At 41.0% G+C, this 27,492-nt stretch overlaps 1 protein-coding gene across 1 annotated transcript in view; it reads left to right on the top strand.

The window, feature by feature from the left end:
• Positions 1–3,260: 3,260 nt before the first annotated feature.
• Positions 3,261–27,492, top strand: part of syndig1l (synapse differentiation inducing 1-like) — a 75,580-nt gene continuing 51,348 nt past the window's right edge. Inside the window, exon 1 of the mRNA XM_084378418.1 lies at positions 3,261–3,454. The gene's annotated coding sequence lies outside the window, so the exon portion shown is untranslated. The remainder of the gene's footprint in view (positions 3,455–27,492) is intronic.

Below are 27,492 nucleotides of genomic sequence, written 5' to 3'. Positions count from 1 at the left end.
AGTTCAGGGTGTCATCTCCCATTTCTTTTAAGAGCCATGTGCATTAGGAGCTGTTGATTGCTGTTCAACAGGTTGCTGGGATGTGGTCCTCTGTGTCTGCTGTTTCACAATCATCTCTCCCATCGACAACTCCAATTGACTGATATTTCACTGTGTGTCATCAGTCCATGGATCGAGGGGGGGATGGTTCATAAAAATTATCATCCTGATCAATAGCAGGTGCAATGCAGGTGTGTGAAACACGTCTTTAATTAGGAAAATATTAATGACATCACCTGCAGCGAGCCTCAAGCAGTGGAAACGATGTGTGTATCTTGCCCTTAACGTGCACATCTGCGCACGAGGAACAACGGATAAACTTCCTGGCTCTCCAAGACGACTTAAGTGAATGACAAATACAGCGTATGGTTTTTATTTCACCCGAGACTTTTTGGTGGGAAACTAGAATGGCACTCAGTAGAGCGCATACCCAGTGGCGGCTGTAATACATTTGGGTTTTACCAACATTGAGCTAACATGCTAAGATGTACATACAAAAAATAATAAAAATTACTAAAAACTTAATAAAAAAATATTTAGAGATGTAAAATGTAAAAACAAGCGGTGTATCTCATGCAGCCAGTGTAGTTACATGATCCCACACTGATTTTGAGTCAATTGGTCACATAACCTGGAAGCTATTGAGCTAACATGCTAATATTTACATATAAAAATTAATAAAAAATATGAAAAGATGTAAAATGTAAAAACAAGTGGCGTATCTCATGCAGCCAGTGTAGTTACAAGATCAAATGCAGGTACAACAATAATGTGCGCATAATTATTGTGCGCTAATAAGTATTAACTGTATTAACCATAAGTGTATGAGAATTTTTATGGGGCCCTCAGGAACGTGGGGCCCTAGGCAACCGCCTAGTTTTGCCTAATGGCAAGTCCGCCCCTGCGCATACCTCTGCTGAGGCCCAACGGTCCCCTGTTGTACTCACTCATAGATTCCATCCATGCGTCTTGCAAGGATCTGACCCTTTATCTTGATCTGCACCAAAAGCTCTATGAGACCCATCCTCCATCCAAGTTTTGTGGAGATCCATTCAGTACTTTTTGTGTAATTCTGCTTACAAACCAACTAGCCAACAAACAAATGGACACGGCTCAAAAAAAGCCTCCTTGGCAGAGGTAAGAGGCTGATTTATTAACAAGCTAAGTGGCTCACATCACTCACCTCTGTTTCAGCCTCTAGTGGCTGTAAACAGTCCCTTGCGATTTTTACAGTCTAAACCAGGATCCATCGGCAAACAACTGGACTGTTTGTTTTTCTTAAGACACTTATTGATGTTGTGTGGATTGTTTTGTAATTATCATTATCAGAGTTTTATTTATTTAAATGCTTGTTAATTGTTATGATTTGTGCCCGAGGACCCCCCTTAAAAAACAAAACAGCGCATCTCAAAAAAGTTTGTCCCCTAATTAAATTTTTAAATGAAAAAATGAAATCAGATGAGAATATAATTGGAAATTGTTATCATGGCAACAATTAAAGTGCCTAATAAAGTGAGTTTGTTCCTGCCAAAACACACCATGTTTGGTTTCTGGTCTGTGGAGTTATAGGATTTGCGCAAAGGGGCTATAAATGTCGGTGAGACGGACCTTTCACACTTCGCACAGTGGGACGGCCCCGAGCACCTCGGAGACAGTGCAGTCACTGAGGACTGACTCGGCCTCACTCTGCCTCGCTGCTGAACAGTATAGGACGGCCTCAGATGCATGGAGCTGTGTGAGGTTATTGCTTCGAGGCACACGCTAGAAGAGACCAGACTTTGCCTCTGTTGCTGTGTCGCCTGAAACAACAAACCACATATCTCTGTTTCATTTCTCTCCAGCAGGGACAAGGTGTATGTGAAGGACACGGGCGCACTGGTCCAGGTATAGTCTCCACAAAGGAAATAAATAACCGGACGGGTGAATGTTTGAGCAGTGTTTATTTGTTTTTATAATTACAGTTTATGTCCTCTCTGCGTGATTGGCAGAGAAAATCTCCCTCTCCCTCGCAGATCCGGTCAAATTACCAACTGTTCAGTCACTTTCAGTTTACACGTTACAGTCGGAGCTACAAAGCGCATCCAAAGTTTCTGAATGACCTTCAACATTGCGTAAGAGGCACATCTATAGTTTTGCCAAATCACACACGGACAAAATCACAGCTTCATCTTTGTGTTCGGATGCGAGCCTCAGCTGCCCAGAATAGCTTGTGAATGGGTGCTAGACAGACCTCAATACGACTATGGCTATGCCAAATTATTACTTGCTTACATGGAGACAAAACATGAAACAGTGCTGCTTGATTTGCGTGTGTCTCATCCCGGATGCATAATGCATCAAGAGCATGAATAATTTACATAAACAAGTGGAGGGAATCTGTTTGGTGGTCTGCCAAGCCTTTCCTCTTCTACTTCCACCTGAAAGGCTGTTTTTTTTTTTCCATGTAAAAAAAAGAAAAACCTAAACAAACCTCCATATTGGAGAGACAGATGGCAGACGGGGTGAAACTGAGTCTCCTATCCAAAATCACACTGTGATGGAAATGGAGGTTGCCATGGAAATCAGGAAGTGGAGCAATTTGTTGGATTCTCCTGAGAGGACATGGTGGTCACTTGGCAAACTCACAGAAAATCATTCACATCTGTAAATATTCCGGTTATGTGAAGTTTTGAGACAAGAAAGTGAGGCGGTTTAATCACACTGTTGGTATTGCTTTTTACATTCCAGCTCAGTCATTTATAAATTATTCATGAAGGTAATTTAAGGTTAAAACTGTACTAAAACCATGGTACTTACATTACAGTTACAGTTACAATAACCTTATGACATCTTGGTAATGAATGACACTGGTGGTAATATTGGTGTTTAATCTACAGGAGGGTAATGACATAATGACAACAGGCTCACCTGCTCACAATAATCAGGTTGTATCAAGGTAATATTTTCTCAGTACTGACAGGATATTAGTGTAGAAGCTATTTCTTTTTTCTAGGATATAAAAAACAGGTGGGACACAGCTGTCAGAGGTCCAACAACACTGTATTGGAAATGTATCGCCCCAAACCCATCCTGGTCCTGAACTTCAGCTGTCTGAAAGTCGCTCAGGTGAGCTCCACTGACAGCAGCTGTTTCTGTGCCTGCACCTTTAATGCTAATGAGCTCCGTCTGTCAGCGCGTGCCTTGCCTGCTACGCGCGCCTCTCGGGGAGAGGATGCCGCTGAGGCTAGCGGTAGCATGTGCTAATGTTTACGGTGGATGTATTGCTATGGCTCGCCGAGATGCTGTCGTTCAACCACACCAGTTTGACCCAGAACCGGACCCAGAAGGAGAGGCTCAGAAAAATACAGACTCTGCGGCTGCAGCAGGACTCCCCAACACAACCACCCGGCTCCCATCCCCCACTGAACTGCAACAGGTAACGTCTAAAAACAGCTAGCGAAAGCTGCGTTTGTCTCCAACACAGTCTCTAAACTCTTGGACACTGTTCGCATAGTCTCTGTCTCCAGTCTGCACATGTTTCCAGACTTTTCACTGTGACAACCGAGCTCCCTCGTAATATTATTAACATTAAACTCGCTTCAAACGCCGTTGCATAGCGACCGAAGCGGAGCTAACTAGTTAGCCAGTTTCAAGCTGACTTCACCAAACTCGTAGGCAACTGTAAATACTATCAAACCGTGGCGACACTCACCTGTGGCTCGGGTGCAGCTGCTGGGTCCCGTATGGTTGGGACTGATCCTTTCACGAGGGTCAGTGTCGAGGCAAAGCCAGCTTTGTACTGACCCTCGTTACTGAAGCAGTCCGATGTGAAGTGGTTAGCACACACAAACAGACTGACAGGAACTGTAGCCGGCACGTTGTCGTTAAAAATGAAACGCAGCCACTGTCTCTTCTGTAGCTGGGACAGAGTATAGGCACTTATGTTGATTTTTACAACCAACAACAGAGCAATTTGCGTGTCTAGCTCTGAGCGACGACACTGCTAGCTTACCGCTGGACACACCGACCTTCACCTCGGGGATGAACGGCCCCTCTCGGGTATCTCCGGGGAGAGGGGGCGTGTTTTCGCGCAGAGGAGCGCGGCCTGAACGGCCTGTAGGAGCCCCGTTTTACCAGAGAAAATGTGTTTTTCATAATATGGGACCTTTAAAGATGCAATATGTAAGAACTGGCCACCTGTTGAACTCCAAAGAAATGAGTAACCGCTAGCTGCTGCTAACTTTAGCTGCCATTAGCTGGTTAGCTCAGCTAGCTGTGCAGCTAGCACTCCTATTAGCTGACTGCCTGGACTGGGAGCTCAGAGCAACTGTGTAGTCTCGATGTTGTTTTCATGCTATCACTTACTGAGGTGTATGTGCTAGCTGGTTAGCTAACGATATTTTAGTTTTTGAATGTGTTGTAGTAAAATTCTTACATAGTGCACCTTGAAGTAAAGCTGCTGGCTATAGCTACGTATTTACCGGACATGGTATGGTTATCTACATGAAAGTAAAGCATATATTACCCAGAAGGTTGAACTATTCCTTTAACTGTACTATTAGCACGGTGACTTACAGCACTGTCAGCTCCCTTTATTGAACTTTCCCTCACTCTCACAGAAGCTTATAAAATATAAACTTGTGAAATCAAACCCCACAGCTCATGACCCTGGGACGGGCAGGTCATAAAAGCCCTTCTGCAGCTCCACCCATCGAGCCGTTTTCTTCCCTCACCTGGGGATACTGATTTTCTGTTCGAGCAGCGAGTCATGCTCAAATGTGACGGTAGGCTGTCAGGGGAGCGGTGGTGTCGGAGAAGAAATTTCACATTGGGTGTATTTTTAGTAGAGAACACACGTGTTGTTTTCCCTCCCGCGTCTGAAGTGCCATGTAGTGTCTGATTTTAATCAGCGGCTGGTTTCGCTGCTGGTCTTGCAGTCATCAGCTTCCATTAAGAAAAAAAAAAACAAAGACAGAAGAAGAGTGTCGAATATGTTCTGTTGCTAGGAAACTGAAACATCATTATGACGACAGTGTTTCAGCATGTTCGCAGTGTGAAGGTTTATGTTGATTTATGTTCATACCGCAGCTATTTATTAGATTACATTTGAGCTAAATGGAAATGGTCACTGTGTAATGTCCTAAATTGGATACAATTTCATGTTGATTGTGTGATGATTGAGTTGATTGCTGCAGCGTGACACGGTAATGTCTCTCTTAATTTGCTTCACAGGTGCAAAGTTAGGCATATTCATATTTTTTAACTTTTCCCTATTATCAATCATTAATTTCAAATTAATGTTTCAGCTCCAGTGGGGCTTGTTGGCAAAGTCTGAATTTTAATGCTCCAGTCAACCCACTCGACAACCCACTTCTGTCAATATTTGCTTTAATGTTATAGTCTGTACACCCTCTGTATATTTGCACTGCATGCAGTCTCTTTTATTTTGCACCCATCAACATTAGATTTTCACCACCCACATGGACAAGAGCCGCAACTTGTGTTGTTCAGATGAAAAGGATTCAGGACTCAGGGTTAGAGCTTTTTTCTGCTTTACTTCCATCTCAGCCCACTTTAAGAAGCCTGTGTTATTGTCAGGTTTATATTTATCTGTACTACATACTGTCATTACTGGAGGTTCATAAATATCAGTACATATGAACCCATAGGTAGAATAAAAGGTTGTTCCCTTTTATTCCTTATAGCTTTATTCTAAGTGCTGTATTGTACTGGATTTGTTTCAGTCTCTTGAAGACGTTTCACCTCTCAGCCAAGAGGCTTCTTCAGTTCTAACTAACTGGAGGGGAGTTGCAGGCTTTTAACCCTGTGTGGGAGTGTCCTCACAGAGTCGTTAAGGTCACGTGTGAACTCGTAGTTTCAGAGTCGTTAGGGCCACTTGTGGGTCGTTGACTCAACCGGCCTTCGTGTGGGTTTATCAGCTTAATGTTTATCAGATCCGCCAGCATGCCACTGCAAGAAGTACCCATCATTAATGGAAAGATTCATAAAAAGGTCATGTGTATGTGGCGGTCTACTACTTCTTCTTCTTAAGAAGTCGTATTCTCATGATAAATATATTTATACTATCTTGTGATAATGACATGAACAAAGTTTGTTTTCTTGAGATCTCAAGAAAATTATCTTGGGAAAACAGCGCGAGTTATTCCATGATAATGAAATAAATAACTCGAGAAAACTACATTTTACTTGTTATCAAAGGACAACTGAGGAAATATTATGTTTGGCCCATGACCGTTAAGGCTTCTGTAGGTAGGTATGTGAGCCCATTTCTGTCAGTTAAAGAAAAAAGATAAGATGAAAACTAAGCTTGAAGGAAAAAAAACATCCCATAAGTCATAATAATGAGATAAAAAAAAGTCAAACTTATAAAATAAGGAGTCAAAATTGTGACTTTTTTTTAACTTTTAATCTCATAATTTTTACTTTTTGTTTTTTTAACGGTGGGATTTAAAAAAAAAGTCTAATCAAAGCTAAATTTTCATCAATTTCTTTGCTTTAACAGCTGATTGGATCAACATTTAGAGAAAGGTTGTACTGTAAGAAGATAATTATGAACACAACATGTTTTCATTGCTTTGTTTGTTTGTTTTTTGTGTCTGTATTTAGCACTCATGACCAACCAGTCATCTAATGCATCTAATTGCAAATAATGGGTCATTTAATACCACTGAGAATATCTTTCTGGGATTTCACTCTTGATTACTGATTACTGACAGTGTGTGGACAGAAAAGCAGCGTTTATAATAAGCCTATGTAAAAAAAGAGGACGTTGTAAGGTTTTTCTTTAAACGTTGAAGAAATCCATCCTGTGCACTCTCAAGTCCTCGAACATTACTGTGCGCTCTTTCATCCTGCTGCATTCACTCCTGCTCCGATTGCCGTTAAGAGTGAGGTTCACCACATCTGTCAGAAAGTGACATGTCTGACTGTCTCTCTCAATCATCTTCCTTTAACGATTCAATTTGTTGTGGATTGACAGCATCCAGACACAGCTGAAGTGATGAATGGCCTGCCATGCTTCCATCTTACCAGATTAGCTCTGTATATCTGTGCAAAAACCGATAGTCATAGTCATATATGTTTCTTATCATCAGGCTGTAGCGGGAAACATAGTATAAGCATGAAATCTGGCATGATGGGTCATCTATTTCCCGGACAACCGGCCTCATAAGCCTTGCCTGGAGCGATGAGCTACGGAGAGCCTCAGTTTCACTGCTGGGGATGTTCAAGTCCTCCTACAGCAGGGGATAATGGATGTACTGTACTTCATACGTTTATCTGGTTAGATATGCAAAACATGTGATCACACTGCACACTGGGCTCCAGCGGGTATCTCACAGCTCCTCTCTGCTGCCGGATTTGTTGAAGAAAACCTCTCTCTCAGCCGGTTTCACGGATGGTTGGAGCTCTGGGTCACACACTACCTTCACTGCCATCTCTGACGTCCGTCTGGTGCCTACTGACGGGAGAGCTGTGGGTGTGGAGGCACTCTGCAGGTGCATGTCTGAGTGCCAGTTTGGACAAATCACGGCAGGTAGCCATTACAGCCACTTGTCTGCTTGTTAGACGGTGGCATGATGGGACAGCCCACATGTCCGGCTCACTCTTGCTTCCAACTGTCGATTTATTTCGGGCTGCCATGCTGGAAGGGATAAAACAGGTACAAATGACCTGACACGTAGCTGACACATGGCCTCGTGTTCAGTTTATATATGGACACAGATACTCACATAAATCCCAGTAGCCCTACGCTTTATGTTCATATTGGAAGATTCTGCAACATAAAATTTATGTTCAGTGTAAAATGTATTTCCCATGTGGAGATATCAGAGATGCTCATGTCATTTTATATCTATCCGGTCTGCTATTTCTGTCTATTGGGTTGGATATAGCAGATGTTGCTTACATTCCTCTTTGGCTACAGCAGCAAATTTCAAGTCCAATCCCAGTCTCAAGTCTTAGGATGAGTCTCAGTTTAAATCTGGAGTGGCAAACACTGGGAGATATCGCAGAAACCGAGTATACAAAACTAAACAATGGCATAAAATCTAATCAGGGATTTTGCAGAATTTTCCAATCTGGGCTCTTTTCTGGCAATAGGATTTGAATTTTTTAGTATGTTGTGAAGCAGCTAGCTCATTACATAAACAAGCTCTCTTAGCTTTTTCGACAAATAAATACATAAACTACTCTGTTAAATGCCACAATAATGGAAGCACTAGCAAAATAACATACCTTATTTCAAAAAGGCACCAGGACAGTTACTGTTTTAATGATTATTTTATATCACTGCATCTTCATCTCCAATATTTTGTGGCGAAGTAGGACAACCAAGTGTACCACCCCTCTACCAATAAATTGATCAAACAATTATCTTCTCATAAAATGCAATTATAATTATTCCTAATGTATGGTCTTTATATCGGACACTTGCCGCCCAAGGGCACATCTTGGCCCCAAACTGGACGATGTTTTGGTTCTGTCCATGACCATCAAGCTGCATTTGTCCTCATGAGAGGTCGAAACAGAGATACAATCAAGCTCTTCTGCAAAATGAGCCCCTGAAAATGATGAAAGTAACTTTAAAATCAATCCTATGCTGGAAGCTAATTTGCTGTTGCTTAGCAGCATTACAGACGAACCAGTGGGCAGATATGTTCTGCTGTGTACGACAGGTGTTCGGGGCATTACAGCAGCCAATGCATGAAAACACAGAGGAATCAATCACAGTTACCAGGTGATTAAAGCACACACGTAAGAGCTCTATTCTTAGAAAGTCAAATGAATCACAGCTGCACAGCTGTTTTTTTTCCCTTGCTATGTAGACTAGTAAATAATTAAGTAAGTAAATATGTATGAGATAACACACTCCATTTGTAGTGATCAGACATTCCTCTTGTATTGAGCGTTAAAGCTGTTAAAATATACTCAGGCCAACAGGAGGATACGCATTCAAAACCCCCTTTTCCTTGTGCAGGCAGCAGAGAAGACACATTTTTCAGGAATAAAATGACATCAGGCCAAAGAATGGACTCCATAGGGGAAAAATACAAGAACAGATCTCATGAATGAGAGATGAGCTGAGTGAAGAAAAACACTCTCAACAGGCAGATAGAGAAATAAACAGAGAGAGAGCTGGTAAATGGAAAGACATCATACACACTGAACAGAGAAACTAATAAAGAACAAGTTTGTTTAGTGAGCCTGTTGTTAGAGAGTCATGGGAGGAAGCTATTGAGGTTAATTAAAGTCTATAATCGCATTAAGGAGTAGAGGTTGAGAGGGCCTGACAGCAGGGCTGAATCTGCCACTTTATACTCAGAGGCTACGCTGGTGCTTCATTTACATTCGTCCCCGCGTCGATCAAGCTGTCATGGCTCTCTGTTGCTGGGGCGGACTGTCCTGTCGTTTCCATCACCTCAACATCAGGTGCTGACTGTCTCCCAATCTTTGTTTGTGCTTGAAGCGCTGAACATCCCATGCTACAGCTGGTACATCATTAAAGTTTACACGGAGCATGATTTCAAGGTCCGACCCCTCGCTTCAGCAGCAATCTTGCAAATCATAGCAACAGCGTCTAGTAACAGGCAGTCTGCCGAGCTTGGATTCCTCCGCAGTGGGGCTGTCGTTAGAGTTATACCAAACTTTGAATGTTGATTTCTGTTGTCAGGCCTCTCCAGAACCAAAAATACAAGAGCTAAAGTGCAAAGAAAGGAGTAAATAGTTTTTGTTTATCTGCACTAACACAAACTCACATCAGCATATCTACATAAAGAACTGTTTTAAATGCCATGTTAACATGAGTAAAACAGCCGTAATGAACATACTTCACTTCAAAAAGGCAGCAGGGCAGTTACTCCGGTGCTTTATGCTCACTTTACCTGACGAAGGAGGCTGTTGTTACCACCACAGCGTTGTTTGGCTCAGGGGGCGTGTGCTTTGTGCTAACGCTAGCTGGTACAAGAATGTGTTGCTGCCGCAGCAGCTATTTGGTTGGGCTTGTGGGCTTTGTGCTTTTTGTTACTCAGTTAGCAGATGAATGATGGTCTGCCACTGCTGCTCACTCGTTCTTTGGGTCGGGGGCTGTGTGCTTAGTGCTACTGAGTTAGCAAGCTGCTGACGAGCAGGCTCAGTGGTTGCGTAGGCCTTCTGTTAGTGCAGTGCATCGTTGTCTCACATAACCCATAATATTATCATGAAAGCAACAGACGTGGTTTTCTTTCATTTGTCAGAGCATTTGATTTATTGACTGTCTGGAGAGATTGTCTACAGGTATGACAAAACATTCTCCTCGAACAACTTACCGAGCCTAGCTTTAAATAGCTGCGTAGCTTTGCATAGCTGATCGAATCTACAGTTGCATTTTACAGTTGTCACAACACCAACTGCAGTCTGTCAGAAACAAAGAAAGTCCTTTCCACCATAACGCAAGCACAGACATAAGTGTCTGAAAAACAGAGCTGTGTCTTTGATGAATGCAATTCTTGGATTGACACCGTCGTCCCGAAATGCAAAGCACAACACTCCCAGCTGGGGAAAAATGTAGACAGAGGAATGACAGCTCTAGTGACAGCTCAGAAAACATACAAAGGGAAAGACCTTTGATAGATCGTTGGAGAAAAAAGGTCAGCTGTTGGGGAAGTTTTGAAGTGTAAACTTGGCTGTAGTGGTCTTACGTTGCACTTTGATGTTTTTCAGGAAATACTTAGAATGGACAGATGTTCTGTATAATAACCAACGTTCAGTGTGTTGAAGAATCATTTCACAGGGTCTTTGAGGATGATCTGACCCGGTAGAAGAGGGCAAAGTGTGGGAACAGGAAGATAAAAGAAAATGCAATGAAAAAATAGGAGAAGCCATTTCAAAATGAATTGGGGGGTTGAAAGGAGCGAGGTGACACAAAGACAAAATGTGAGCAAAAAGGTTTCTCAGGATGGAGGGCAGGAAGTGAGTACGCTTCAAAAGAAGAATGAAAAGTGAAGAAGAAAACATGTCACTTGTCATATCTTTTCAAAAATGAGAAACCTGCTCAGAATCATTAACTCCAAACTGTTTTTTTTCAGGGAATTGAATTTCCACCAAATGCATGTCTGTCCACCCAGAGGCTTTAATTCGCCTCCGTTCAATTCTGGAAATCGGCTTTGTATTTTTGAAGTACAGAGAAAGAAATCCCGATGAGGTGGTGTTACAGGATTAGTCTTTTGAAAGCAGCAGACGTTTCTTTTCACGTGTTTCCAACGGGGTCTAAGCTGTCAAATGCGGCTCATCGAAATGCTTTATATTCCTCTTAGGGTGCACCGCATCTCCACCTATAAAATAGCCTTGTGGTGATTCTCTGCTCATACTTTTTTATCGCTGACAGACCACACAGCATTAACTTAATAAAAGCCTTCATCACAGAATACAAAATGCATTGCAGTTTTGATAATGAAAGCCCTCACCGCAAATAAGAAAATTCCTGAGGTGCCATTTCAATTTCAAATATCATCATACGAGACAGAAAAGGAGTAAAAGGAAAATAAAGCCATCATGAGACCGAGACCGAGTAATCCTTCAAACAAACAAATTAAATGAATATGCTCATTTTGTTTTTGTTTTTAATTTTTAGTCTCGGTGTTGATGTCCTCAAGAAACCTTTACTGTTTTGTAATTAACTGAGAAACTAAAGGGCAAAATGTTGAATCAAATGTTCTAATTTTGCGTCAGCACAGATTCATAAATATCTTGAGCACTACAGGGCGAACTGTATGAACTGAAACATTTAAAGTGTTAGAGCCTTCAGCACACATTAACCACATTGTAAGGATTACGTGTGCTGTATGTGACCCTAACGTATAACATGGACGTGTGCCTAAAACACAAATGTTCAAAAAACTGAGATATCTTCATTTTTAATCTAGTTAAGATACAAAAACAATGAATCTTACAACTTCTATAATGTAAACCCAATAGCCTCTTTCATAGAGCCTCCCTGACTGGTGAAGGTTAATCTATATTTCTGGGCTGTGCTCCCACAATGAGTAAACTGAACCTTGTGGGATCTAAAGAGATGCACAGCTCCTATAAGGATGATAATGTTTACTTAGCATTTACAGCCATATTAAAGAATTAATAGAAAGAAAACGTCTAAATCAATACTGTAGATGTCGCTCTTATTAGTTTACAGACTATACAGCAAATATAAAACAATATTACTATTTGACCTTTTCTCTATTTCTCAGTCATTGGCTTTTAAACCTTTCCAAAATCCTCATCCTGAAGGGAAAGTTCGTCTCTACTAAAAGTATTTCCGGCCTGTTCCTCCGAGAATTTAAATGTCAGCCGCTTCGTGTGAACTCCATTTTCTCCTCTAAAAGGACCAGTTCACACCTCCAATCGCTCCCTTGGGCTGAATGTGCTCAGTGAGACAGGACAGAGAGGAAACTAGAAGAGGGCTGATGATGCTTCCTCTGAACTGAGAGTGAAGGCTAGATTTCAAGCCTGACAAATTAAAACAAAGTATTACGTTGAAACGAGTGCAAAGCTGCAATAGCTGCGACCAGGCGTTAATGTCAATTTTATTTATGAAGCATATTTATTATATTAGAAGTTGTCTTTTTGCGTTAGCCGCTCCCATCACCACACCCTCTTTATTTTTCCAATGTGACCATATTTGCACAGCAGCAATTTTTCCGGGTTGTAAGTTGTATAAAAAGTAGAGAATTTGACAAATTGTCATCATTTCACTGCTTCCTGATCGATCAGCAACTGAAAAGACGATGGACTGTGAAAATTTGGAGGAATGTTTTTCAAGGTGAAACGTTTTTGATAACCTGCAAGCGGACATGAGCATTCAACCACTTCCTAGAACAGCTAATATTAGCGTTTGACTAAATCCAGTGTGTAAATGTGCATTGATATTTTGATTTATTAATTTGTGCATTTCCAACGTATTGCATAACGTGTTTCAAACATTAGTGTTAGTTAGGACGTGGTTCAATGCTAATGTTAGCTGTTGTCTAACAGAAGATGGTGGGTTACCTTGAAATATGGCCCGATGTCCCTCCAGATTTGCACTTTCCAATTTTCTTTACAGTTGCTGATCAGTGAGGAAACAATTAAGGGGTAACAATTTGTCAGATTCCCCACAATTATATAAAACCAGGAGCAAAGCAGTACGAAATTTGAGCTTCCCACACTGAGCATGTCAGAGGAAAATGGCCCTCGTGAATATGGTCTATTGATACAAACACACACTTCCACATCCATGCCAAATTTCAGAGTCCTAGGGCGAAAACTGCGTCCACCAAAGGTTTTTATGACATATGTCTTGCTCAGTATCTCACCAATATGCCAGTGTGGAATTTTAAAGTTTATAACTTGTCCCATAAACGCTTAATTTATTTTATACATAAAAACAGAACATCAGTAGAGCGGTGTGTTGCTAGGGACCAGAAATTATAACGCAACTTTTATAATTTTATTCATTGAATTGGATGAAATCAGTTACCTGGCAACTCAGGAGCTCATGCTATTATTATGGTACAGTTTAATCTCAAGTTTCAAGGCAACACATACAACACCATTTTTCAGAAGGCCACAACTTTATTTAAAACATGTTGGCCTACCTGATGACAGCCCCCGGTAAATATTGTTGGCTCAATGAGCATATTAAAAATGAACACATCATGCAAATCATAAATAGTACAACAATGTTGTGAATTTGAATGAACTGCTGAGGGCAGAGAAACGCTGAAGGCTATGATCAAAAGTAGAAAATGAGTGCCCGTCCTTCACCACATGTATTGGCCACTACACCGTCGAGAGGCTTTGAAATACAAACCAGGGTCCATATCGCTAATGAATCTCGGCTCGCACACAAAACAAATCATAGGGTTTGTTGACTGCGGAGAAAAGACAAAAGAGGTCAGCTTCCTTTCTTCTTCTGCATCAGCTCTGCATCTTCTCCCATGGGAGCAGGTGATTCTGGGGGCAGACGGGCCTTAGGGAGCGTCTCTGTGGGCTCGACTGCATGATAGCATCAGGGAGTGAAAAGTGACTTTCAAGATGAAGACTGAAGAGGTGGAACACTCGAAAGTAGAAATATGATGAAAGGTCATTTTTTAATTGAGACTTATCTTATCACCTGGGGATATGTCAGTACCACCCTGCCTCATTCTGGACTTTTTAGCCCGACTTTGACAAGCAGCTGACACAACATATGCACATCATCTCTGACTCGGACTGACAGATATTCTGGTGGGCTGTGTATGATCTTAAGACCAGACTCCTCGCTGGGCTGGTCCTGTCATCAGTGTGTGTGTTGCAGCGGTCTAGGATCCATTCTAGGGCTTGAAGAGATGGACACTAAAACAGAGCGTTCAGACAGAGAGTCACGTAGGCTCAACACAGAGCCTACGCCATAACATAGACAAGTAGCCGACACCGTTCTGAGGGCTTTTATTATACATGTGGTGGCGTGTCTGTGTTGCTGGTATTGGTGATAGAGCGGATTGACAGCTGTAGGCTACTTTCCCCGGTAAAGACACCAACATCTTCGGCTCGCTGCGGTGACTCTTGGCTAGGCAAAGTGAACAGGCTGATCTTCCACAGCAATTTACAGTGCTACTAACTGCCAAAGATCTAACTTTTTAAGAAATGTTTTGATAGTTTTATTTTTCGTTTGAACCAATAAACAAACTAAATGGAAAAACCAGACCATATTTATTTATTTATTTATTTATTTATGTTTTTGCGGAGATTAGGTTTTTGAATTACCAATAAACTACAGATGATCTGACCCAGGTGCTGTTTTCATGGTATTCTTCAGTGCACAGTAGCAAACACTGAGTTTGGTGTTATTCATACTTTTGTAACTCAAACTTGAGAGTACAATATATATTGTACAATATACTGTATATACAGTATACATACAACATTTTCTGCATGGCATTTACAGCACAGCAAGATCATTTATTCATTGTTGGTTTGTATAATTTTCATTGCAAGCACATTTTTGCTACATTTCAAGTAATGCTGTGTGATTATCTCTTTTTCACAACATAATCCTAAATCGTTTTTGAAAAAATAGATATATTACTAGTTTAAATGATGTTTTAACTGTGGCCTTATTTGTCATATTTTGAAATCCAATGTGTTTTTTATCTCTCAAGGTCAAGGAAAAACAAGGGAAAAAAACACAAATATTTTGCTGCTGGATGCCACTTACAGCGTCTGCCAGATAACAACAAAGAGCCCCTGTGGCTCAATTTCCCGTCGCCTGTGAAGATGAAAAAGTCCAGTCAAAGGGAAGAATAACTTCTTATTAAGCGAGCGTTATCGTGAAAAGATGGGTATTATGGAGGGCAGGCCGACCCCCATAAAGGACCTCATAAGACCATATAGTAAAAGTAAAATACGAAGGGATTCAATTCATATTAAAGAGAATTTAGATTGAGTGCATATATAAAATGTGAAATATGCACATGTTAAAAGACAGCATGATGTTGGTTTTGCTTCTGTATGTTTTAGTTTCACCTTTCTTGCAACAGCAATAAACCTGAGGACAAGGGGACAACTGTCTCTACGATACAAGGTGTTATGACAACAGAGCAGAATAATAACTTACAATATGGATATTTAAAAACTTAAAAATATGGTATTTTTTAGGTATATCAAAGGTTCAATATGTAAGAATTGGCCACCTTTTCGGATTCATACTCCAAACAATTAAGCAGGAGCATATCATCAGAGTAACCGCTAACTCCTGCTTACTAAGGCTGCAGTTAGCTAGTTAGCTCAGTTAGCCGTGCAGCTAGCAGACCAGACTCGAAAGCTCATAGCACCGGGGAAGTGGTGGTGTTTACATCGCTCGCATAGGAGCTTTGGACCGCTCTCAACACAATACATAGACATCATAACTGTTATTCCTTCACATTTTCAAGTTTTTAATGTTTTCAACCAAAATTCTTTTTGATATTGCACCTTGAAGCTCATTCTGTGTTATCAAAGTGTTCCTCAGAGAGATGATATTGGTACAAGACTTAATATTATAAATTGAACTAGTTTCCCCAGATTGTATGATTCACTAGGCACACTTTAGGCAATTTTTAGACTGTTTGTGAACAATATTACTGATCGTACTGTGCAGTGAGGGGGAAAGAGGGCCCACAAAACAAAGCTCCGCCACCCTTCCATCAGATAGATTTAGAAAAGAAACTTTAATGTCCTCTGAGAGGCAATTTGTGATCCAGCACAGAACGTACAGACACATTTAAAATCGCATCAGACAGACAAAAACAACAGTAGCCTAAAATAATCTGCAGCAGCCATCATCAAAGCCGTCACAGACTAGGCGGACATTAACGGTGTATGTCAACATTTATTTTAAAGAAGTGTCATAAATATCCCCCTTGTACCCTTTGTATCACATCCCCTGGTCCATATGTTTCACACGCCCTGTTTAACTGAGTTATTGGAGTGAATGAGTTTATTGCTCTGTTGGTTCTGATCTTGGGGTATCTATACCTCCGACTGGTCAGATACATCTGTATCAACCTGCTCTTTCCCCATGAGTCCATACCATCATACAATACACTAACACAGGATACTCTCCATAAAACATTTGTATAATAGAGTAAAGATTTTGTGATCAATGTTCAAAAAGTTCAGTTTAACTCTCCCGTTGCTGCCTGTAGTTTGAAAATGTCACGCCGCCCCTGGCTGCCAGCATCCCATTTGGTTCTCCACACTGCATGTGGTCATGAGAGTGGCTTTAGGGACAAACTAAAATAGTGTGGACATTTTCAGAGCAGTCAAAGAACGATAAAATGTGTGTTATACCTGCGTCAGTACTGTTTCTGGTGTTTTTCAAGCCCTCTGACAGGATGTTCCAAGGTTACGCATTCAGCCAGAAATCCAGCTCTGAAGTGTGATGATGGTTTCCTCGAGCTCTTTAAAGGTGATGGGGTTTTTTAAAGGGAGCTGTTAAGGTAAAAGAACACCTACATTACATCTCAGCAAGCATTTTTTTACAGCAATAAAATGTAATAAAATGCAATAAAACAGGCTCCAGGCCAATGTAATCATCCATCATTAATCGCTGTATAGGTGTAAGATTTTTTTTTTCTATAATGGTCAAACCCACACAGTTCTGTACAATAGAGTTGTGGTAGCCTTCACCTCTTGTTGTTGACCTCTGTAAGTGTTTTTGTATCGGGGAATGTGACCTCGCTGGCTACAAGGCACCAGATTATTCAAAGAAACACCTGCTGGCGATCGAGCACAGAGAGAATCTGATGAAGCAACATGTGAAACTGCTAACGGCAGCAGTAGCAATATGCTGCTCCCTGTTTGTTTCTAGTATGAATTCGACAGGTGGTTAATTCTTACATACTGCACCTTTAAGCACACTAACCTTTTGAATGCAGTATGTTTTTATTTTTAAATCGTGATATTGACAGTAAAGAATGTAAAAACTTTACTTTTTTTTGGACTAAGTTAGCCCTTCGTGGCTAAACTCATTCAACACGTAGACTCTGCAGCTGCTTCACATTAATAACCCTTCCACTGGTGTGTTTGTGTTTAAAATTCAATAGGACTAAAACTGATACAGATGTGAGACAAAATCATTAGTGCTGCATCTGTCTCTTTCACAGCCTCCTCTTTATGTTAATGATGGTCGAATGCTGATGAAAAATCATGAATGTAAATGTAAGGCTAATCCGTCTCAGGATCCAGAAACTTTCTGAAATGTCGGCCATTTTTCAGCTGTCAGCACTGTTGTAGCTGTACAGATAATTGACTAGATGCTGCATCATTAATTTGTGAGGGTTATCCATAAGAATAAGAACAATTAAAGAACATTTTTATGTTTTTCCTTTCCTTTAGTGATTTTTAAATCTTTTCTTGTACCTGAAACGCCTCGTCAGTAGCCCCGCCTTGAATTCTGCGACCTCTTGACATCACACTACATCATCATGTCACACATTTGCATAATTTATGCCTGTATTACGGTAGAAATAAAGCTAACTGGAAGCTGAAAACAGGACAATGCCGACCGGAGACAAAGTTAGCGGTGCTGGCTCAGGCGTGTGTGAGCTGACCAATCAGAGCAGACTGGGGTCTTAAAGAGACAGGAGCTAAAACAGAGCGTGTCATACAGAGAGGGAGCACAGGGGCAGTATGAGAAAACTAATGTGTTTTTTGAGCATTAAAGCATGTAAACTTATTCTAGTAGGAGCCCAAAATAAAATGATGAACCTGAAAATGAGGATAATATGTCTCCTTTAACACAGTATGAGTGGATGTGGCTGTGCATTGCCTTAATAATGGCCACTCAGAGGAGATAAGTTCTGGATGAATGCGTGACCGAGTCAAGAGCCATACTAACCCTGGATCCATAAAGCTCTTCTTTTATTGCACCTACTTGCACTAAGTAACAAGCCTGATATCTTTTCCTCTCTAAAATATCAATCCAGGACAAATAGACCCATGTGGCTGCCGATAATGTACAAGAACTTAACAGTTTTATGTCAGAGTGCACATCTATCCAAACCTATTACCGGTCGGACACACAGACATGCAGCAGAGAGCGTTCAGATCCCTCACCTGGGACGCTCTAATGACCTTAGAAGTGCACGGCCAGTCTCTCTGCTGCTATAAAAAGATTTCAGCGAAGCTACACTTGTTTGGCTGAGATAGTAGCGAGGGGGGAGCCACAGCTGTGAGCCCTGAGTCTGCACACTCTACCATGGGGGTCAGGCAGCAGCCGCAGAGTCCATTAGCACATTACATGGCCCTCTCAGCCAGGAAACGAGAAAAAGCCATTGAACATCCCATTCCACACTGCCACACAGATTAGAGTGGTCCTAATGCAGCTGCAGTGAGGTCTGCTCCTCATGAGAGGGAGAGGGGAAGAGGGGGGGGAGGCAAAGAGAATATAAGGAAGAGAGATGAGGAAGTAAATGAAGTGTGCGCCACTGATGATCATTCTCTTTGATGGTGTATCGGTGTAGCATCCAATAGACCGCACGCTCATTAGGGGCCAGAGAACAGGGTGCAGTTTCCCTCCGTGTGCCTGGTGAGAGCCGGCGGAAAGTTAAGATAACAAAAGCAAAGCACATCACCTTGCTTTATCAGCACAAAAGTGCAATGCTAATAGTGTCGATGTTTTATTTATAGTCCTCCTGAAACGCAACACATGTTACATTTCCCCATGGGAAAAACAGTGCGAGCGCGTCCCCCCGTGCTTGAGTTGAATGGCCGGCCACATACGGTATCCTCTTCATGCTTTTTGTTTGTGGGTTTCTAGGCCACTGCGGCTGCACCCTGCATGTGTCAATGCATTTGTGGTGTATGATGAATTGTCCAAGGAGTTTGGATTGAGGATCATAATAAAAAAACAACTTTCTAAATGACTCTATTCACTTGTTTTTTATACCACATATCGCTGCTACCATCCCTGAGTTATTCTTCTCTTCCTCCATCCGCGTCTTTTGATTTGTTTTCCTTTCACACACTGTGATGAATATTTGTGAGAATACATAAAAGCGCACTTGCATACTTTTATCTCCAAGGCAGTCTAATATCAGCAAGAGGCTCGGTATTATCATGCCAACGATAATGCGAACTGCCTCCGAGGCGAATGAAACCAATCCATTTAATAAACTTTTTTCGGCGCTTCAGAGCCTGTGCCGCCTTTATAATTTGCTTGGAATCATTAAACAAATATCACACTTGTTCTTCTTGCCTCTCGCTTGCCTCTCATATCAGATGGCGCTGACGCAGGCGATGGTCGAGGCAGACTTAGAAACAGTAATGGAGGCTTGTAGACAGCTCATCTCTATTGAGTTTGTTTTTTTCGTTTTTTTGAAAAGTTATAAGAGGAGGAGAGTGAAAAGGAGGAGTCTGGGTGTGCAGCGATTCATTAAAAATGATTTGTAAGCTTGGTTGAATTCTTCCTAACTGGGCTTGCAGACATAAAATGCCTTCGGGGGATATTATAGACACAGTGGGAGGATCTAATGTATTGGACGCCCTGTCCAATGGATCCACAGATGGACAAACAGATAAAAGGGGAGCACCACCAATCCGTCATCAGATTTAATATATACCCGGCCTGTCCGTGAAATGAAAGCTCGGAGTAAATGCAGAGAGGGATCCATAAAATATATCCATTCTACAGAGCTGTGCATGCTTACAGCCATCAAAGGATGCTGTATTATTTTTACCTTTTGCCCTGCCTCTCATAATGAATTCGTTCTGCGATATGCTAGACCTCACAGCTTAATCATTCAGAAAACACATTTGACCACCGTGTCACACCAGTCATGTCATCCGGGGACATCGCCACCGTCCATATGCTAATATCCCATTAAACTAATCAGTGTGCCAGCAGACTGTTGCAGACTCCTGTCACAACATGTTGATATGGTAACTAGCTTGTCTTACCTAATTTGTGGCTAGCATGGATATATTTTGTGTTATTTGTAATTCTGTGTCCCTTTGTCCGAGCGCAAAGTGTTCTTTCGTGATTAGCTAATTGATTGATAAGCTAATAAGGGTTTCTCATCATTTAAATTAAATAAGATTAATTAGCACTCACTGTACAGTGCAGGCCAGTGCCTTTGGCTGTGCTGCATCAAAACTTCATCTGCAGGTAGCTCGAGAATTTACTTGCAGATTTACAAACTGTCTCATGGCATATTAATCATCTCATCTCCAAAGAGACTTTCTGGTAGCCCCGCCTGCTTTATCCAATCAGGACAGAGAACTCCTTAAAGAGGCGGTCCTGTCTGCTCGTGAACCCGCAGAGAGCAGGATCCTCCTGTTTACTGGCAATGGCAGAACAGGTAAGCTACTAATCCAAGTGCTCTCGATGATGGCTTATACTACCAAACACAATGTAATATCACTGATAAGCTCATCGCTCTTGGCCACTAATCGTGACACCCAGAGCTGTATGTTAACACATCCACTCGTACCAAGACAGGACAAATAAGGAGCTGCTGTGGAGGGAAGTGAGCTAGAAAGTAAGACTACCTGGTAAGTTATGGAAATATGTCTCAACACAGCACAGAATAGCTGTTATCGATCTGAATTCCATTCAGGGAACAAGAATCTTTAAAGTTGTTTGCTTGTCGTCTTGCCAACAGACCTGACAAAGCATGAATTCAGGCTTTTTTTTACAAGGCGGCATTTTGATGTTGTTATTTCGGTGTCCTTCTGATCCAAATCTCTTCATGTTGGGCTCATACCGATGTGGTTCACGGTTATATTAATTTGCGTTACTCGCCCGAGTAGACATGATTAAAAATCACAGCAATCAAACTCACGCGACGCAAATACATTGTTTGTGTTTGGTCTGAACGAAGCGTAAGGGGAGGGTGCGTATTTTATTTGTTGCAGTATTCATTTAAACTAAATATCACACAATGGACCTTTTTGAGAATTATTACAAAATGCATGAGATTTGGGATAAAATGTTTTTAAAAAAAATCTAGGTTGCGTGTGGTTCATTTTTCATGACACTGGTGTAAGACACAAACAAAAAACCTTGGAGAAGGGTGTTTCTGTCTTGGTGGGTTTGTGCATGTGTGTGTGTGTGTGCATGTGAGGGGGAGGGTGCGTATGTGCATGCTTAACCAAAAGCTGCTGCACCAGCCTCACCTTCACATCTCCGGTGCATTTCAAATCTAGCACACAACAGAAGTTGACATTTTCTCTCCTAAATTTATCTCTCTGCACAGAGACTCCCGCCTCTTGTTCCAGACACAGAACACTGGAGGCTCATTCATTTCTGCAGAAGTCTGTCAGTTCCCATAACATGCCCCCTGCGACTTAGTTGAAATGCCAAGCAACGGCGAAGGTAACGCAAGAAACACCGCCTTTGTTTTAATCATAGACTTGTCAGAAGGAAATTAAAATGAAACTCGATAGATTTTCCTTTCGTCCAGCTGGCCTTTATGGGACTTTACAGGAAAATTCATCCTTTGAGAGGGCCAGAACATATCGGTAGTGTTAGCATATGACGCACATGCAAATTAGTCTAAAACGGTCTCCTGTGAAGGATGTTTCATCAGGATCTGCATTCAAACTAACAGGTTGATTCCTCCATTCCTGTGGTTATATTTTGATTTATTGCTGCAACATCATGAACTACCCCTGATTATTTTGCATTTAACTGAGCACGTGTTTCATGCCAACAAGGTTTAATGTCCAATATTTAAAATACATTATTAGTGTCATAACATGCAGAATTGTGCAGCAACACAAAACGTGAAAAAAGATCATCAGTTAAATCGCTGATTACACTGTTCATTTACTTGCGGCGCATCCTAAAAATGTTTACACGGAGACACATGCTGTGAAAAACAAGGCGAACACAAAGACGACATGTGACACCGCTGTCAGGTGAATGACTGTGAATAGCTTGCATCAGTGGCAGTTCCTCCGAGATTCGTCTGTTTGTAATGAAAAAGCATCTCTTAGAGAGAGGGGGGAAGAAAAAAGGAAGGCTCTGCGAAGACACAAAGACCCAGACGGGAGGGAAAAGACAAGAAAACAAAACACGTCAAACCCTGATGCCAAGAGTGCTACCTCTCATGACATCCCATTCTAACCCGACTCTAACAGACGCTGTCAATCTCTATCTGTCACCGAGAACAGCCTGCATTTATGTGCCTTTTACTGGATGTTAGTCATCAGTATTTTGGTGGGACAGCGTGAGAAAACATCGCATTTAAGAGTGAAGGCACGGTGTGCTCACATCCTCGTGTATTTTTGTAGACTATACGTCAGCTACAAAAATACACATAATATGCTGTATGTCACCGGTGTTTATTTATAAATGCAGCGTGAGAAGACACCAAGCTGATTTGAACAGCCAATTTGGGCGACAATGTCGTGCTGCTTTAAAAATAGACTTACATGCAAAACCATTTAAATGGCTTGGCTTGTTCCGAGCTTGTTCATTTAGCCTTGTTCGGCTTTTCACAGCATAATGGAGCGAAAATTGTCTCTTGCTTGCTCAGGGATGAGGGATTTTTGGAAGGCAGGAGCAGAGTGGGACGGTGTTGACTGAAACAAATAAACAACACGCTAATTTTGGCCAGATTGCTCAATATCAATATTGTGCTGATTTGGAGAAATGCTATATATAACTGTGGTGACGGGAAGCCCGAGTCATTTATTTCGCAAGCGTGGCACAAACCCTGCACCGTGTTGTAACAGCTGTTGTAGATTAGAAAGTTTGGCTCACGTTTTTGTTAGCTGAAAACAAACTGTGCTACTTAGATGAAACAATTGAGATGCTAAAGTAAGATTATGAATGGAGGGAACGTGGTGCACATCTAACTTTAAAAAATCTGCCAATCTCAGACACTGGACGGAGGATTTTTAAATGTTAAACTTATAAGACAAATAAACACATCAGTTGGATTAGAACAATCTAAAATGGCTTTACTTTTAGTGAGCCGTCACGTCGTCCATCTTTAACTGTCAAGAGTGACATCTTGACAATTGCTGACCAGATTAGCATTAGATGTTGTGTTCATGGTCCCCAAAGGATGAATCTCATTGATTTGCTGACCCTTTGACTTTTGTCCAAAGTTCCACCAGTGACAAACTCTTATACTTGTGTCGTCTTTGTCACCCAGAGGATGGTTTCGGATGTTTTCACTGATGTCCTTTCAAAAATTTGGTAAACACGCCCAGTTTTTTCACAACTAATATGCTGACGACATGTGTTATTCTTCTTCAGTGATATTCAGACATGGCCTCTGAGTACAATGGAACTTATTCCTTTAGAAGCTTCACACTTCTGGCTCAAGGACAAACTATTTCATCTTTTCTCTGGACAACATTTGGAACAAGTAGTGTCTACAGATTAGCATGGACCAAGATCTGACACATTTCCAATGGGGTCTTAGTATTAGTATGCCATTATTCCTTCATAATGCCTTATTACCTCTGTGATATCTAATTATCTGAACTTTCTGTGTTCTTATTTTTATTATTGTTATTTGTCAGTTTTGTTTCTTTCTATGGTTATTTATTTATTTATTTGTTTGTGTTGGGTAAAGGTAAATTGGAGCAAAGGTTGCTTATCATCCCCATCGGAACGTAATTGTTCGACCTTTTAGAAATCAATGAATATGCAATTAAAAAAATATGCTAGGAATTAATCCCATTTCTCATTTTCTAAAGGAAGAATAAAAACTCTGAATAATTTATCATTCATTCATCTGAACATATAGCATCTTCGCATTTAGATGTTTATTGAGAGGACGTTTACATTTATCATCTTTTCTCATCATTCCTAGGTGAGGTTAATGCACTTCCTGAAAGTCGCTTCGGACAAAACTGACTTCTAAATTAGTGTAATGTCATGTTAATTAAATCATAGCAACCTAAGAAACATTAACTGTACTTACTCATGCTCCCAAGTGGATGTACCCTCGCCATTCGGACTCTCTTGCGCCACCCTGAAGTCAGAATGTGAGCTCTGGTCACACATTCTGGTGTGCAGAGACATTTTTAAAATATTTTGGAGCATTAACACTTGATAGTGTTACACAGTCATGCTCCCAGGATGAAAATCTATTTAGACTTAAATAACAACCCTAAGCCTTTTCTTTTCTGTTACTTACTAAATGCGACCTTTCAGTCCTCGGTACACTTTAGTATCGAAATTGTCAATATGTTATTTGGAACAAATAACACAACAGAACACTGCAACCCTCAGGGACTTTTAGCCTTGTTTACATGCATATAGTGCTCTCTCATACACCAAATTAGTCAGTCACTCCGTATATTTGTTATCAGAAATAATGTCAGAGCACTCAACATCATTTCAGTGATTGTGTACGACGTACCTGCAGGAGGGTGGTGCAGGAATACTTATAAATGATAGTCTGTTTTCAAACAAGAAAAAACAACACGGATGAATAAATCTCCCCCATGACAGGACTAATGGTTTGTCAGCAGCATTAATCAATCCTCATCTGTGAGAAATGGCAGATTTATAATATTCACAAAGAGCTCTGCTTCGCCTCAGTCTGTCTACCGAAGCGAAGATGATATGTAAAAAATTGCAATTGATTTGGTTTTGTCCATAGCATGCAGACTTCCTAATTAATGTTGTCGACCTACCACGAGGTAATGTGAAAGGAACAAAACTAATTGAGTAAAGAGGTTGTGAGTACGTTAATTGTCTGCCTACTTAGATATTGTTATGTGTTGTTTCTCTTTGTGGAGAGAGAAAGGACTGCAGATGACAAATATGTGCTCTTTAGTCTAATAAAGAATTTTCACTTTTAGTACAAATTCTTGCAAATCAAATAATGCTCTTTTTGAATAAACCGGAGAAAAACTCTCTACGGTTATAGTTTAGCATATTGAGAGAAGTCAACTATTCTTTCCTTCAACTTCCTGGGTCACTATTCCATATTTCTGAGGACCATGTAACAAGCTGCTTTATAGAAAAAGTAATTTACTTGCAGGGCAACCACTCCAACCTCGAAGCTCCAACCTTGCCACCCGCTCACTCTACTCTTCTGTCTTAGAAAATATGGAATACAACCCCAGTTTTATGCATGGGCCAACACAAAGTCTGAGATTTTAATTGAATTTAGAGAGAAAAGGCCTTGACAGCCCGATTGTCTGTGCACGGTATAGTAACTCCAAGTTAAGTTTTTATTTCCAATATCCACCTCCGGCTGAGTCATTCAGTCATAATCTCCGTAGCTGGAGGGTGTCATCACATTCTGCATAGTGAGAGGAAATTTATAGCTCCATATATATATAAATATATCCCCCCTTTAGTCATCAATATCTTTTACAAAGAGACCAGGCTGTATAAGACATGCTAAATGAGGCTTTAATTGAATCGGAGCATTTATAGGACGCACATGGCCACAATCCCATTCACTCCTATCAAGCCCGAGGTTGATTTCATTCAGTACATGCTGTTAGAACTGTGGCCGCTCTGTGGAGCACACAATCACAGTGAAGCAATAAAGATACGGAAATGTTCAAATATAAATAAATAGGTCCCTAAATTTGAATAAAAGTCAGGGTGATAACTCTCCAATACTTAAAGGAGACATATTTTGCTCATTTTGGGATTCATAATTTTATTTTGGGTTACTACTAGAATAGCTTATACTGTCCAGCGCTCCAGCTCTGTATTCCTGTCTGTCTGAAATGCTCACCACATCATGATCACAGCGTAGAAGTGCAGACATGCCTTTAATATTCTAATAGGTTGAAAATATATGTCAGATTAAGGACATATATTTAGAGACGTGGCGACTGAAATGAATATATAGTTTATAGAGAAAACACATAAATGTTGCAGTAATGTCAACATGAGCTCACTGCTGGCATCAGTTTGAAACAGAGACCAGTGAAGCATGGTCCTGTGACTTGTTTTGTAGAAAATGTGGTCTCTCCAGGTCGGTGATTAGATTCCCTTGCCTCCTTTAGCACTCAGCTGTGAATATTCCTCCTGCAGTCCCTCATTGCGCATTCTGACTCATCTAGAGATTTCTTCAGATGTCTGCCCACAATGAAGGTGACTCCAACAACCACCTTTCTGCACAGATAAGGCAGCTTTACATTGCCTCTTACAGAGCTCTCATTCTTCCTGGCGATACTATAAATATGCAGCTTTGTTTCAGTCCTTTTGAATTTGACATTTTTGTTGATCTCAACTCAGTAGTCACGTTTATTTCATACTGCTAGCTCAATATCTGATACAGTTAAGACTCATTCCTGTCAGACTCTGTTGAAATTCCCTAAAAACAAGGTCTGTTTCTGAACCACATTTCAAGTTTATCTAAAAGAAAAGAAGACACCAATGAGAAGCAAAATGCAAATGAGTGGAAGATTACGTGCCAGAGTTCCTCTAGTTCAATAAAAAACAATAATAACTTGGTTGACTTGCAGTGTGTTTGTACTGCTAAGGGTGTTAAAATTTGAAAAATTAAAATGTGAGCTGGGAAGCCCAAGAAAACAAAGCAGCATTAAATCCTGGAGGCAGAGAAGAACAAGGACTGTGAGAGGAAAGCCAAAAGGTCACACAGCTCTGAAAGCAACACACAGCTGAGAGTCATCTGCATACGAACAGAAATGTATGCAAATGTAATCACCAAGAATTCAGATCAGTATTGAGCATTTAAAGCAACATTACAAAACTTTTTACCTGAAAATAACAGCTTCAAAATCATGTTGATGGTACAGTGTCTTGTAACAGGGTGAACGGTGTCTCCGTCTCAGCCACTCGTCTCAGTCACTCTGGTAGGATCACAGCCTTACATATACGTTTACTTCAACGTACAAGAATTCTCTTTGTGCTACGTCACCTGACCTCCTCCTTTGCCAACGTCATAATTACTATGTCCACTAGAGGTCGTTGTTTAACAATACATGTTAATATGGGTCATTAAAAGCAGCTTGCACAGTTGTGAGGAC

Source organism: Pagrus pagrus (assembly GCF_965226575.1).
Source record: "Pagrus pagrus genome assembly, chromosome: 16".
NCBI classification, from domain to species: domain Eukaryota; kingdom Metazoa; phylum Chordata; class Actinopteri; order Spariformes; family Sparidae; genus Pagrus; species Pagrus pagrus.
The sequence above is the reverse complement of the archived record's forward strand: the minus strand, read 5'-3'. Positions and strand labels throughout refer to the sequence as shown.